Here is a 10,831-nt window from a genome sequence, read left to right as displayed (position 1 = left end):
GGCCACAGCATCACCGCCAGCCCGGCAACAGCATCACCGCCAGCCCGGCCACAGCATCACAGCCAGCCCGGCCACAGCATCACCGCCAGCCCGGCCACAGCATCACCGCCAGCCTGGCCACAGCATCAGCCCAGCCACAGCATCACCGCCAGCCCGGCCACAGCATCACCGCCAGCCCGGCCACAGCACCAGCCCGGCCACAGCATCACCGCCACAGCATCACCGCCAGTCTGGCCACAGCATCAATGCCAGCCCGGCCACAGCATCACCGCCAGCCCGGCCACAGCATCACCGCCAGTCTGGCCACAGCATCAATGCCAGCCCGGCCACAGCATCACCGCCAGCCCGGCCACAGCATCACCGCCAGTCTGGACACAGCATCACCGCCAGCCAGGCCACAGCATCACCGCCAGCCGGGCCACAGCATCAACGCCAGCCCGGCCACAGCATCACCGCCAGCCCGGCCACAGCATCACCGCCAGCCCGGCCACAGCATCACCGCCAGCCAGGCCACAGCATCACTGCCAGCCCGGCAACAGCATCACCGCCAGCCCGGCAACAGCATCACCGCCAGCGGGGCCACAGCATCACCGCCAGCCCGGCCACAGCATCACAGCCAGCCCGGCCACAGCATCACCGACAGCCCGGCCACAGCATCACCGCCAGCCTGGCCACAGCATCAGCCCAGCCACAGCATCACCGCCAGCCCGGCCACAGCATCACCGCCACAGCATCACCGCCAGCCTGGCCACAGCATCACCGCCAGCCCGGCCACAGCATCACCGCCAGCCAGGCCACAGCATCACCGCCAGCCCGGCCACAGCATCACCGCCAGCCCGGCCACAGCATCACCGCCACAGCATTACCGCCAGCCCGGCCACAGCATCACCGCCAGCCCGGCCACAGCACCAGCCCGGCCACAGCATCACCGCCACAGCATCACCGCCAGCCTGGCCACAGCATCACCGCCACAGCATCACCGCCAGCCCGGCCACAGCATCACCGCCACAGCATCACCGCCAGTCTGGCCACAGCATCACCGCCAGCCCGGCCACAGCATCACCGCCACAGCATTACCGCCAGCCCGGCCACAGCATCACCGCCAGCCCGGCCACAGCACCAGCCCGGCCACAGCATCACCGCCACAGCATCACCGCCAGTCTGGCCACAGCATCAATGCCAGCCCGGCCACAGCATCACCGCCAGCCTGGCCACAGCATCACCACCAGCCCAGCCACAGCATCACCGCCAGTCTGGACACAGCATCACCGCCAGCCCGGCCACAGCATCACCGCCACAGCATCACCGCCAGCCAGGCCACAGCATCACCGCCAGCCCGGCCACAGCATCACCGCCAGCCCGGCCACAGCATCACCGCCAGCCCGGCCACAGCATCACAGCCAGCCCGGCCACAGCATCACCGCCAGCCCGGCCACAGCATCACCGCCAGCCAGGCCACAGCATCACCGCCAGCCCGGCCACAGCATCACCGCCAGCCAGGCCACAGCATCACCGCCAGCTGGGCCACAGCACCATCGCCAGCCAGGCCACAGCATCACCGCCAGCCCGGCCACAGCATCACAGCCAGCCCGGCCACAGCATCACCGCCAGCCCGGCCACAGCATCACCGCCAGCCAGGCCACAGCATCACCGCCAGCCCGGCAACAGCATCACCGCCAGCCCGGCCACAGCATCACAGCCAGCCCGGCCACAGCATCACCGCCAGCCCGGCCACAGCATCACCGCCAGCCCGGCCACAGCATCACCGCCAGCCCGGCCACAGCATCACCGCCAGCCCGGCCACAGCATCACCGCCAGCCCAGCCACAGCATCACCGCCAGCCCGGCCACAGCATCACAGCCAGCCCGGCCACAGCATCACCGCCAGCCCGGCCACAGCATCACCGCCAGCCTGGCCACAGCATCACCGCCAGCCCGGCCACAGCATCACCGCCAGCCTGGCCACAGCATCACCGCCAGCCCAGCCACAGCATCACCGCCAGCCCGGCCACAGCATCACCGCCAGCCCGGCCACAGCACCAGCCCGGCCACAGCATCACCGCCACAGCATCACAGCCAGTCTGGCCACAGCATCAATGCCAGCCCGGCCACAGCATCACCGCCAGCCCGGCCACAGCATCACCGCCAGTCTGGACACAGCATCACCGCCAGCCAGGCCACAGCATCACCGCCAGCCGGGCCACAGCATCAACGCCAGCCCGGCCACAGCATCACCGCCAGCCCGGCCACAGCATCACAGCCAGCCCGGCCACAGCATCACCGCCAGCCCGGCAACAGCATCACCGCCAGCCCGGCAACAGCATCACCGCCAGCGGGGCCACAGCATCACCGCCAGCCCGGCCACAGCATCACCGCCAGCCCGGCCACAGCATCACCGCCACAGCATCACCGCCAGCCTGGCCACAGCATCACCGCCAGCCCGGCCACAGCATCACCGCCACAGCATCACCGCCAGCCAGGCCACAGCATCACCGCCAGCCCGGCCACAGCATCACCGCCAGCCAGGCCACAGCATCACCGCCAGCCCGGCAACAGCATCACCGCCAGCCCGGCAACAGCATCACCGCCAGCGGGGCCACAGCATCACCGCCAGCCCGGCCACAGCATCACCGCCAGCCCGGCCACAGCATCACCGCCACAGCATCACCGCCAGCCTGGCCACAGCATCACCGCCAGCCCGGCCACAGCATCACCGCCACAGCATCACCGCCAGCCAGGCCACAGCATCACCGCCAGCCCGGCCACAGCATCACCGCCAGCCCGGCCACAGCATCACAGCCAGCCCGGCCACAGCATCACCGCCAGCCCGGCAACAGCATCACCGCCAGCCCGGCAACAGCATCACCGCCAGCGGGGCCACAGCATCACCGCCAGCCCGGCCACAGCATCACAGCCAGCCCGGCCACAGCATCACCGCCAGCCCGGCCACAGCATCACCGCCAGCCTGGCCACAGCATCAGCCCAGCCACAGCATCACCGCCAGCCCGGCCACAGCATCACCGCCACAGCATCACCGCCAGCCTGGCCACAGCATCACCGCCAGCCCGGCCACAGCATCACCGCCACAGCATCACCGCCAGCCAGGCCACAGCATCACCGCCAGCCTGGCCACAGCATCACCGCCAGCCCGGCCACAGCATCACCGCCACAGCATCACCGCCAGCCAGGCCACAGCATCACCGCCAGCCTGGCCACAGCATCACCGCCAGCCCGGCCACAGCATCACCGCCAGCCAGGCCACAGCATCAGCGCCAGCCCGGCCACAGCATCACCGCCAGCCCGGCCACAGCATCACCGCCAGTCTGGCCACAGCATCACCGCCAGCCAGGCCACAGCATCACCGCCAGCCCGGCCACAGCACCATCGCCAGCCAGGCCACAGCATCACCGCCAGCCCGGCCACAGCATCACCGCCAGTCTGGCCACAGCATCACCGCCAGCCAGGCCACAGCATCACCGCCAGCCCGGCCACAGCACCATCGCCAGCCAGGCCACAGCATCACCGCCAGCCTGGCCACAGCATCACCGCCAGTCTGGCCACAGCATCACCGCCAGCCCGGCCACAGCATCACCGCCAGCCCGGCCACAGCATCACCGCCAGCCTGGCCACAGCATCACCGCCAGCCTGGCCACAGCATTACCGCCAGCCCGGCCACAGCACCATCGCCAGCCAGGCCACAGCATCACCGCCAGCCAGGCCACAGCATCACCGCCAGCCCGGCCACAGCATCACCGCCAGCCCGGCCACAGCATCACCGCCAGCCTGGCCACAGCATCACCGCCAGCCAGGCCACAGCATCACCGCCAGCCTGGCCACAGCATCACCGCCAGCCTGGCCACAGCATTACCGCCAGCCCGGCCACAGCACCATCGCCAGCCAGGCCACAGCATCACCGCCAGCCTGGCCACAGCATCACCGCCAGCCCGGCCACAGCATCACCGCCAGCCCGGCCACAGCATCACCGCCAGCCTGGCCACAGCATTACCGCCAGCCCGGCCACAGCATCACCGCCAGCCTGGCCACAGCATCACCGCCAGCCCGGCCACAGCATTACCGCCAGCCCGGCCACAGCATCACCGCCAGCCCGGCCACAGCATCACCGCCAGCCCGGCCACAGCACCATCGCCAGCCAGGCCACAGCATCACTGCCAGCCCGGCCACAGCATCACCGCCAGCCCGGCCACAGCATCACCGCCAGCCCGGCCACAGCACCATCGCCAGCCAGGCCACAGCATCACTGCCAGCCCGGCCACAGCATCACCGCCAGCCTGGCCACAGCATTACCGCCAGCCCGGCCACAGCACCATCGCCAGCCAGGCCACAGCATCACCGCCAGCCAGGCCACAGCATCACCGCCAGCCCGGCCACAGCATCACCGCCAGCCCGGCCACAGCATCACCGCCAGCCTGGCCACAGCATCACCGCCAGCCAGGCCACAGCATCACCGCCAGCCTGGCCACAGCATCACCGCCAGCCTGGCCACAGCATTACCGCCAGCCCGGCCACAGCACCATCGCCAGCCAGGCCACAGCATCACCGCCAGCCTGGCCACAGCATCACCGCCAGCCCGGCCACAGCATCACCGCCAGCCCGGCCACAGCATCACCGCCAGCCTGGCCACAGCATTACCGCCAGCCCGGCCACAGCATCACCGCCAGCCTGGCCACAGCATCACCGCCAGCCCGGCCACAGCATTACCGCCAGCCCGGCCACAGCATCACCGCCAGCCCGGCCACAGCATCACCGCCAGCCCGGCCACAGCACCATCGCCAGCCAGGCCACAGCATCACTGCCAGCCCGGCCACAGCATCACCGCCAGCCCGGCCACAGCATCACAGCCAGCCCGGCCACAGCATCACCGCCAGCCCGGCCACAGCATCACCGCCAGCCCGGCCACAGCATCACCGCCAGCCCGGCCACAGCATCACCGCCAGCCTGGCCACAGCATCACCGCCAGTCTGGCCACAGCATCACCGCCAGCCCGGCAACAGCATCACCGCCAGCCCGGCCACAGCATCACCGCCAGCCCGGCCACAGCATCACCGACAGCCCGGCCACAGCATCACCGCCAGCCTGGCCACAGCATCACCGCCAGCCCGGCCACAGCATTACCGCCAGCCCGGCCACAGCATCACCGCCAGCCCGGCCACAGCACCATCGCCAGCCAGGCCACAGCATCAACGCCAGCCCGGCCACAGCATCACCGCCAGCCCGGCAACAGCATCACCGCCAGCGGGGCCACAGCATCACCGCCAGCCCGGCCACAGCATCACCGCCAGCCCGGCCACAGCATCACCGCCAGCCCGGCCACAGCATCACCGCCAGCCCGGCCACAGCATCACCGCCAGCCCGGCCACAGCATCACCGCCAGCCCGGCCACAGCATCACCGCCAGCCCGGCCACAGCATTACCGCCAGCCCGGCCACAGCATCACTGCCAGCCCGGCCACAGCATCACCGCCAGCCTGGCCACAGCATCACCGCCAGCCCCGCCACAGCATCACCGCCACAGCATCACCGCCAGCCTGGCCACAGCATTACCGCCAGCCCGGCCACAGCATCACCGCCAGCCTGGCCACAGCATCACCGCCAGCCTGGCCACAGCATTACCGCCAGCCCGGCCACAGCACCATCGCCAGCCCGGCCACAGCATCACCGCCAGCCCGGCCACAGCATCACCGCCAGCCTGGCCACAGCATCACCGCCAGCCTGGCCACAGCATTACCGCCAGCCCGGCCACAGCACCATCGCCAGCCCGGCCACAGCATCACCGCCAGCCCGGCCACAGCATCACCGCCAGTCTGGCCACAGCATCACCGCCAGGCCTTTCAGCTCACACATCATCCCCAATCCAGCCAAAACCAGTATTGCCAGGTACAGCAGCCAGTAGAGGAGAATTCAGAAGCCAGGTGAGAGGTGTCTACCATATTAAGGGGGCATTCTGCCCATTTATGTGAAATGCTGTCTATTTATGTGCCGCACCACACTTCTCCCCCCCCCTCTTTTGCCCCCCCTTGGAAAATCTGCGGACGCCCATGCACACTACTCTGGTGCATAGTGCTGTCTTTGATTGGCACAAGCTCTGGTGAATGCAGTCTCTGATGCATGCGTGTGAAAACACATAGTAAGAGGTGCGGGCTGCTGTAGTCACTTATGGGTTGGTGAAGGTGCAAGAAGACATGGATGATATTGCACTAGTTCCTGTTGATGTTTTATCTCCTTTTGAGAAAAAGTGCCGACTTCTAAGAGGGATTGGGAGAGGAACTCCCTGCAGAATTGTGGTTGATTGCCTATGCCTATGCGCTGTTTGTGATTGAGCAGCAACTGCATCCGGTGAGCGCATTGCTTATCTTATATGTCGATAGTCACTGGATTGTATGTGTTCACACATGTGAAGGTGGAGGTGCACGACATTAAGAAGAAGAAGAATTATTGCTCTGTATATTTTGTGTCTTTCTCTGAGGGCTATGACTTCTGACCAGTGTGGACAACTATATTGATGCCCAAATTGGAGTTGAAGTCTAATAGGACTGGGTTGTGGTTATTGCCCTGCAGTGCCGTAGAGAGAGCATTCATCATTGTTCGTGTATTACAGTCAGTGACGTCAGACCAGCGGCGCACGGATCTCCCTCTCGTGCCGGGAAGACTGGAAGTGTTCCACTGCCGCCCGCTGCCAGCCGCTCAATTCTGGAGGGGGGAGCAAGGAAGGGGGAGCCCCAAGGTGAGGGAAGGGGGGGGAGACGGCCCCCTTTCCCCTCCGCTGTGCCCGCTGCTCCCCCTTACTGAGCTGAGTGTAGTTGGGGGGAGGCTTTCGGGGAGGCTCACCGTTTGCCAGCTGGGGCTTGAGCCCAGGCAAGCCCCAGTGTAGTACCGCCACTGCCGCCCACACCCGCACTACTCTCCCTCTTTTTCTGCCCGTTCTCCCCATTTCCTAACCCACTGGCCCACACCACAACCCCACATCCCACGCTTGCCCGCATTACTCTCCCCCTTTTTCTGCCCATTCCCCCCCATTCCTTCACCCGCTGCCCGCACCACTACCCAACTTCTTGTGACCCTGGGTCGCACTGCACCCCCTTTATCACTCTCTCGCCCATTGGCCCGCACTACTACCCAGCTTCCCACACCCGTCAGGCCACACGATCGCCTTTTATCCAGCACGTTTCCTCCATTCCCTCACTAGCTGGGCCGCACCTCTACCTACCTTCCTGCGCCCGCTTGGCTTCACCTCTCCCCTTTCTCCCTCCCTGCCTGCTCCTTTTATTCCCTCACCTGCCGGCTGCACTGCTCCTCCCCTTTCCCAGCTCATTTCCCCCATTCTCTCACATGCTGGGGAAGATCAGGGGTGATTAGGGGTATGAGGGACTATCAGGCGTGTGATCAGGCGTGAGGGGTGATCAGGCGCGTGCACGAGGCTTTAGATTGAAAGCTGCTTGGTCCGGCTGTGACCTCCTCCTCCTGTGTCTTGAGGGGTGATCAAAGGTGATGGGTGGTGAGAGGGAATCAGGGGTGATCAGGCGTGTGCACAAGGCTTTAGATTGTAAGCTGCTTGGTCCCGCTGTGACCTCCTCCTCCTGTGTCCGGCTTCTGCTATTGTTCTTCCCAGGTGTGTAATTACTGCACAGAGCTGTGTAATGAGCTGACGCTGCTCTATGAATAAAGGATGAGGATGACAGGAGCAGCAGAGTACAGATGGTGTGTGTCCAGTGACTCTCCTATTCCTCATTCCGATGTGACCTCTGCCAGGGAGATGTGTCTGCAGGGAGCAGAGCCTTCCACGTTGTGCACATGTAACCCTGCCAACACAGGATGCATACAGTATAATCTAGTTATAATAAACTCTGGTATAGTAAACTGCCTCTCCAGGTCCTGGCCAATCTCCATTATAAGTCTATGGGAGCAACTAAGAGTCTATCTATGGTATACTAAACCCGGGTATAAAAAAACTTCTCTTATAGTAAACATGTTTTTTGGCCCCTACATGATGCTGGCTCTGGATATAGTAAATAGTGGGTGGAGCATGCCTCATATGTCAGTGGGTGGTGCATGCATCATATATCAGTGGGCAGTGTATATGTCATATGTCAGTGGGTGGTGCATGCTTCATATGTCAGTGGACGGTGCGTGCGTCATATGTCAGTGGGCGGTGCATGCGTCATATATCAGTGGGCAGTGCATGCGTCATATGTGAGTGGATGATGCATGCCTCATATGTCAGTGGGCGGTGCATGCGTCATGTGAGTGGGCGGTGCATGCATCATATGTCAGTGGGAAGTGCATGCATCATATGTCAGTGGGAAGTGCATGCGTCATATGTCAGTGGGAAGTGCATGCGTCATATGTCAGTGGGTGGTGCATGCATCATATATCAGTGGGCAGTGTATATGTCATATGTCAGTGGGTGGTGCATGCTTCATATGTCAGTGGACGGTGCGTGCGTCATATGTCAGTGGGCGGTGCATGCGTCATATATCAGTGGGCAGTGCATGCGTCATATGTGAGTGGATGATGCATGCCTCATATGTCAGTGGGCGGTGCATGCGTCATGTGAGTGGGCGGTGCATGCATCATATGTCAGTGGGAAGTGCATGCATCATATGTCAGTGGGAAGTGCATGCGTCATATGTCAGTGGGAAGTGCATGCGTCATATGTCAGTGGGTGGGGCATGCATCATATATCAGTGGGCAGTGTATATGTCATATGTCAGTGGGTGGTGCATGCTTCATATGTCAGTGGACGGTGCGTGCGTCATATGTCAGTGGGCGGTGCATGCGTCATATATCAGTGGGCAGTGCATGCGTCATATGTGAGTGGATGATGCATGCCTCATATGTCAGTGGGCGGTGCATGCGTCATGTGAGTGGGCGGTGCATGCATCATATGTCAGTGGGAAGTGCATGCATCATATGTCAGTGGGAAGTGCATGCGTCATATGTCAGTGGGAAGTGCATGCGTCATATGTCAGTGGGCGGTGCATCTGTCATAAGTCAGTGGGCGATGCATGCGTCATATGGCAGTGGACGCTGCATGCGTCATATGGCAGTGGGCGGTGCATATCTAATGGCCTCATCCACTCCTCCTCACCCATATTGGAAGCTCCCTATATCTATTGGCCTCCTCCAACCTACCTCACCTATAATGGAGGCTCCCCATATCTAATGGCCTCCTCCACCCCTGCTGTAAATGACTTCTGTTATCTGCCTGACTCCGCCTCCCCTCCTTACTGTAGTAAATAGCTTGGCGTTTTTCTCTGAGCAGAGAGGGGAGGTGGAGCCAGGCACCGGAAGTCAAGTGATGCGTGGTCTTTGGTACAGCTTAGGGGTAAAATATAACTTTTTTTCCTAGGAAGCTGCAGGATTTTCATTATTACTCTGGAAATCCACTTTAAGTGGTAATTCATGCATCAGCTATTCAGGGTCCTGCAAGACCTCTGAACCTCCCCTCAGGGCCGGATTTCTGGAAAGGCCAGAAAGGCCACGGCCTAGGGCGATAAAATTAGATAAGATAAGAGGGGCGGCATGACTTGGAGAGAGAAGAGGTCATATGTCAAAGTAAATCATCTCTTCTGGTCCCGCAGCGCAGCCAGCCAGCGCCCTGCTCTGAACTAATAGCTGAATTCCAGAGTTCCCCAATCCCTGCATCTCTCTCTCACTTCCTGATGTGTTATGACAATCAGGATCAATCATAACTGTCACCTGATGATCCATTCCTTTCTTTGTATGATAGACTTACAGATCGATGTGAGAAATACCAGAGATTTACATTACAAAGCAGATAGAACAAAGTTCCGCTGAGTTTTAATGTAGGCATTCCCAAACATCAGAGAGCTCTGCTAGTTTCTAATCTTCACCTCTTTTACAGCTTTGACACTGACCCCAGCAGTTGTTAATTTATCTAATCCTAATTTATGATGGTCTTTCTTTTTTTTTTCCTAGTAGCAGTGGTCACTTCTCTTCCGTAGTTAACTCTTTCCTGACTCATTTTCTGTCCTCCAGCTCCTACCATCTATGAGACTGCAGGATAAAAAATGCTGTTTTCTTCCCTTTCATTGCTAAACTGTCATTTTAAATACACCTGAGCAGTGGTGCTCATCCAATATTTGGGTATCCGAACTACCCAGATAATCTGAACTTTTTCCACTATCCGAACTTTGAATAGCAATTCAGATATTTTTTCAAAATCTGAATAGCACTATCCGAGCAAACTCGGATTTCCCATCTGAGAGAGAGAGGGATTTTAGGTCCCCACATCATTAAAAAAACATGATGCTACATGCCTCATTGACCCTTAAAAAACGTTTTAAAGAGAACCAGAGATGACGCACCCTCATGTATTTTATTACATTTATCAGTGGGAACATGACCGTAAACACCTACCCTACTTTTAGTTTCATTGTTATCTGCTTAATTAGTCTATTAGCAGCTGTGATAAGAATCCCCGACTGGCTCAGTCTAGGTTTGACCTGGAATCATTATAGCTGAGTCACTCTTCTGTGAAGTGTTTTCAAGCCCAAGCCTTCCCCTCTCCTGGCTTAGATTTCCTGCTTTGCATACTGAGAACTGTGATGACATGGGAGGGGCTGCTCTGCTGAAAGAGAAGCTCTGTGGCTGCAATATGATACCTGTGTGCTCTGTCTGCATAGATACTGATGATGACTGCAGTTTCATTCCTATGAGAGACACTTCCTACAGGCAGCTGCACATCTTACCAAAATGAAAGCACACAGATGAAAGGCTGCCTTTCTCATATAGCCTAGATAGCAGCCTAGTCTCATATAGCCTAGACAGCACATCCAGAACAACTCATAACCT

This window comes from Hyperolius riggenbachi, chromosome 2, assembly GCF_040937935.1.
Source record: "Hyperolius riggenbachi isolate aHypRig1 chromosome 2, aHypRig1.pri, whole genome shotgun sequence".
NCBI classification, from domain to species: domain Eukaryota; kingdom Metazoa; phylum Chordata; class Amphibia; order Anura; family Hyperoliidae; genus Hyperolius; species Hyperolius riggenbachi.
Note: the sequence above shows the minus strand (reverse complement) of the source record.